The sequence below is a fragment of the Capricornis sumatraensis genome, chromosome 4 (assembly GCF_032405125.1).
Source record: "Capricornis sumatraensis isolate serow.1 chromosome 4, serow.2, whole genome shotgun sequence".
Classification (NCBI taxonomy): domain Eukaryota; kingdom Metazoa; phylum Chordata; class Mammalia; order Artiodactyla; family Bovidae; genus Capricornis; species Capricornis sumatraensis.
In genome coordinates, this window is record NC_091072.1 from 103,132,162 (window position 1) to 103,137,522 (window position 5,361).

At 41.7% G+C, this 5,361-nt stretch overlaps 1 pseudogene; it reads right to left on the bottom strand.

The window, feature by feature from the left end:
* Nucleotides 1-988: 988 nt before the first annotated feature.
* Nucleotides 989-1,772, bottom strand: LOC138078682 (olfactory receptor 6C3-like; annotated as a pseudogene).
* Between the last annotated feature and the right edge of the window lie 3,589 nt (nt 1,773-5,361).

Genomic DNA, 5,361 nt, shown 5'->3' on the forward strand with positions numbered 1-5,361 from the left:
ATCAAAATAGATATGAACCCACCTTTACTCAGCTTGCTGAGGAATCTCCAAACACAAATCTGAGGATAGACATCCTCAGAAAAGATTGGAGAGGCCCCCAGAGTCTCTAGGTGGATTGAGTAGTGATCATTTCCCCTGAACAAATCCAGCTTTAAAAGACTGGGAGAGGTGGCTGTTTTATCAAATGTGTACATAAGAACGTTAATTTACAAGGGACATAAAGAAGAGAAAATGATGCAAATAAAATGAATCTCAAAAAATAGACCCTAAATAAATATAGATTTATGAACACTTGACAAAGAATTCAAAATAATTGTCATAGACATGAGTATTAAATTCTGGAAAGTGGCAGTGTTTTAGTTATATTACATTTATTTTTAATTACTTGATTATAAATATAATTTACTATTTATTTTTATGGAATTCGTATATAAATTATATAAAAATACATAATATCATGATCAATATTTACCTTCTATATATATATTGAATTTCATGAAATAAAAAACCTCTACTTTAAAAGTGCAATGCACGAGTACATATTATCTCTTTGGACTGAATTTCGTGTACTATTACACAGAATATATAGCTTCTTTACACCATAGGAAACGATCAGTGTTCACCTTGAAAATACATAGGAAATTACACACTCATTTTGAAATGCTACATTTGAAGTACAGTCTGGTACTTCATAGGATCCTTTCAGGGACTGATTAACAGAATTAAAATGATCTTTTCACAATGTGCTTTGTCTTAAACAAATACATTTCAATTTACAAAAATATTGTAGGAGGAATAACTTTATATATCTTGAAATGTTGATAAGCAATGCACTGGAAAAACTTAGCTTGGAAGTGAAAGTAACAGATTGGGAAATATATTAACTGTCATTTGTAATATTAACAACCTATTAAGAACAAAGGTAGTTATTAATGAATAGATGGTTAGGAATTTCAGGATATAACCTGATTGTTCTTTAAAGTGTGGTTTATTTTTGACCAAAAAAAAAATTATTGGCAGAAAAGCCTGCCTTATAGACCAAGTCTTTGAAGGCTTGTTTCATTTGCTGGTTTCTCAGGGTATAGATGAAGGGGTTCAGCAAGGAGGGCCACAAAGATATTGAGAATAGCTTTTGTCAATGATCTCTTTTCTTTGGGGAGGGACTACCATACATGAATATGCAGCTTCCATCAGAGATGGAGATGACAATCAGGTGAGAAGAACAAGTAGAGAAGGCCTTTTTTCTCTGACTGGCAGATGGAATTCTCAAAATATCCTGATAATGTATGTATAGGACAAAATCACTAATGCCAAGGCAAATAGCAAACTAACCAAAGCAAAGTAAAAACCCATTACTTCTAGAAGCCATGTATCTGAACAAGACAATTGTAAAAGGAGGGAAGTAGTCACACAAAAAGTGATCAATGACATTACAAGCACACTAATCCAGCTGGAGGAGAAGCATAAAGGGCGAGAAAATGGTCAGAAACCTGCCCAGCCATGCACAGAGCACAAACAGGCTGCAGAGTTTCCTGCTCATGATGTTTGTATAATGCAGGGGCTTGCAGATGGCAACATAGGACAATGGCAGTTAGAATGTAAAATTCAGTCACCCCCACCCCCTCCCCCATGAAAATAGAGAGAAATAGTTGGGCTGCACAATTGTAAGACACAGTCTTGTTCCTGGTGATAATTGCCCCCAGAAATCTAGGAATGCACACAGCAGTAAAGGAGATTTCTGAGAAATTTTGGAGGAAGAAATACTTAGGCATCGGAGATGGGAGTCCATCCAGGTTAGGGTGGTGTTGTCAGGTTTCCAGTGACACTTTTACATATGTGATAAACAAAAAAAAGGAAAATCACAATCTGAAGGTCATGATCATCACAAAGGCCTAGGAGGACAAAATCTGTGATCACTGTATGGTTTATTTTTTTCTGTTTTTTTTTTTTTTTCTTCTTCTTCTTCTTCTTTTACATATGTCATGTGAGTGTATGTTCTTTGGTTCTTTGTCTCGTCACAACAAAGATTTGGAGTGACGGACATTAAAGCCCCCTTGGCATGTCACAGCTCTCAAGTCTTGGACAGACCGTGTTATAGCTCAGGTCTCGAATGGACCATGTTATAGCTGTTAGACAAATCAGTGTTACAGCTCTATTTTATTTAGAAGATAGTAAGAAAATCCATCTTCGAGGCGTGAGGGCATGTCAATCCAAAGACACGAGGAAAAGAGTGCCCCAGAGCGCGGGTGAGAGAGAGTGAGTGAGAGAGGGAGAGAGAAAGAGCGCATGCATGTGGGAGAGAAAGAGAGAGAGAAAGCGCTCTGGCTCCTCCTTTTATATGTTTATCTCTCCCTGGGCCTGTCCTATATGTAAACTTCCTCAGGAGTGTTGTTTTACATGAGGTCCTCACTCCAGTCCTTGGACCTTCTTTTGTTCTATTTTCATGGGCTTTTCCCTTGTCTTTTAGCCACCGCCATTTTGGACTCCTCTTCCCTATTCTACCTACCTAACATTCCCCCCTCAAGAGATGGGAGGCCCAACTCTTTGGGAATAGGGGTGTCGAGGTCTTTCTGGCTACTTCCTGCTGAACTGGGACAGCGAGGGGTATTGGGCTTCCCCTTCTTGTTAGTCTCAAGCCTCAGAGTCCTTATAGTGGTGTCCATCTAAGGGTGTGTGATATATTCTGTGGTCAGCTGTAATTTTACATCTTTGTTGAACTGGCACTGTATGTTGTAGTTTATTGACCTGGGCAGAGATGAAACAGGTTAGACAATTGACAGTACATGGAATAATCATAAGTATCATCAATATAGCATAACAAGGACTAGTAGGGGCATTAGTTAATTTTAAATTCACATCGCCAGGATGGCTCAAGTCCCTCCTTGTTCAGGGATCAGAAGATCTATCTCCTGTATGTTTTGGAGTATAATCTCTGTCCAGCTGTGTTGGCTGTTTAGAGCTATCCTGAGAAATCTTATCCCCAGAAACTAGATTTTTGGGGGTGTTCGTTAGAATGGCACTCATTGGTAATCCTGAATAGGTATCTGAGATCTCCCAGGGGCTCACAGGTGTATTGAGTGTCCTCTTCTGTTTTCTTCCACAGCTTGACTTGTGAGTAGTGAATCCAGGCGTCATGTCCTTGTACCTTGACTGCTGTGGGGGTAGAAAGTATTACAGGGTAGGGGCCCTTCCATGTGGGCTGGAGTTTAACTTTTGGGGACCCATCTTTCCAGACTTTAATTAGGACTTGAATCTCTGGAGCATATAGTGGTGTCTCTTTAGAATCTTTTGGGTCTTGGTTCATACCCCACCAGTGTATATCCTGTTGGAATTGCCCAATGGCCATGGTATAAGACTGGAGGGTCTGAACCTCTGGATCTAGGAAGAGGTTATTGACATAAACAAAAGGTCTCCCATATAGCATCTCATAAGGACTAAGACCCAGCTGTTCCTTAGGGGCAATGTGGGTGCGGAGGAGAGTTATCGGTAAAGCCTCCTTCCACCCCAGGGAGGTCTCCTGGGTTATCTTTTTTATTACTGATTTTAAGAGTTGATTGGCTCTTTCTACTTTTCCCAAAAATTTAGGCCTCCAGGTACAATGGAGTTAATAAGTAATGCCCAATGCTTTCGAGACCCCTTGGGTGACCTTAGAAGTAAATGATGTCCCATTGTCACTTTGTAATGACCTGGGCAGACCAAATCTTGGAATGATTTCATGGAGCAGTTTTTATACCACCTCGTCAGCCTTCTCAGTCTGGGTGGGAAAGCCTTCAATCCATCCTGTGAATGTATCTATCATGACTAATAGGTATTTATACCCTTGAGAAACTGGCATCTGGGCGAAGTCCACCTGCTAGTCCTCTCCTGGGTAGGCCCCATGTCATTGGATGGGCTGGGCCAGCTGGTGTCTTTGAGTTCCTTGAGGGTTGTTTAAATGGCAAGTGGGACAAGAGGAGATCACCTGTCTTATAGTTGTTTGGAAGCCTGTTCCTCTGAAGGACCTTTCTAGTAATCTTTGGAGGGCCTTTTCTCCTAAATGAGTAGTGGCATGTAAGGAGTTAACCAACTTCCATTGGAGGTTCCCAGGCAGAAAAAGGAGTCCCCCCTTTTGGAATCACCCCATATGATCTTCTTGAAAGCCCTCGCTCTTAGCTTTAAGAGTCTCACTTTCAGTATATGAAGGAGTTTCTGACAAATTAGTTTGTGGAACTAAGGTGGCAACCCCTATTAGGTCATGGTTCTGTAATGTTGCTCTCCTAGCTCCCTGATCAGCTGCTTGGTTTCTTCGTGCCACTTCTGTGCTCCCTTTTTGGTGTCCTTTACAGTGGGAGACTGAAACCTCAGTGGGCAGATGGACTGCCTCCAAGAGTTGAAGAATCTGATCAACATATTTGATTGGGGACCCTTGGGTGGTCAAATGGCCCCTTTCTTTCCAAATAGCCGCATGTGCATGTAGCACCAGAAAGGCATACTTGGAATCAGTGTAAATGGCTATTTTTTTTCCTATTCTCAGCTCTAAAGATCGAGTCAGGGCTATGAGCTCAGCTAATTGGACTGAAGTACCTGGTGGCAGAGGCTTAGCCTCTATGGTCTCAAAATTGGAGACTACTGCATACCCAGCTCTTCTTTTTCCATCCAAGACAAAGCTGCTTCCATCAGTGTACCAGATTTCCTCAGGATTGGTCAGAGGATCTTCTGACAATCCTTCTCCGGGTTTTGTTCAGTGGTCCAAGGTTTCTAGACAAGAGTGAAAGGGGAGAGAGCCCTCGGGGGTAGGCAGGAGGGTGGCTGGGTTAAGAACCTCACAAGGGGATATAGCGAGGCCTGGATTTTCCATCAGCATTACTTGATATTTGAGGATTCTTTGATCAGACATCCATAAATGGCCTCCCCCATTTAGGAGTCGTTTTACTTGGTGGCTGGTAGAAATAGTTTGCCTCCAAAGGAGAGTTTTAAAGCTCTTCTATCATGATTGCAATAGCTGCAAGATTTCGAAGGCAGGGGGCCAGCCTTGGGTAGTTGGATTGAGCTTTTTGGATAAGTAAGCTACAGGCTGGAGCTCAGATCCCAACCTTTGAGTTAACATTCCCAAGGCTATTCCCTCTCTTTCATGGACATAAAGTTGGAATGCTTTATCTGGGTCTGGCAACCTCAAGGCAGGTACCTGAGTTAAGGCCTGTTTTAGTGTAGCCTCTGCCCTCTTTTGAGGAGTTACCCACATCAGTGGGATTGAATCATCTCGTCCCTTTAAGCTTTCATATAAGGGCTGGGCAATTAGAACATAGTTGGGTATCCAGATTCTACAATATCCAGTTAGCCCCAGGAAAGCTCACAATTGTTTTCGAGTCATGGGGGAAGGCA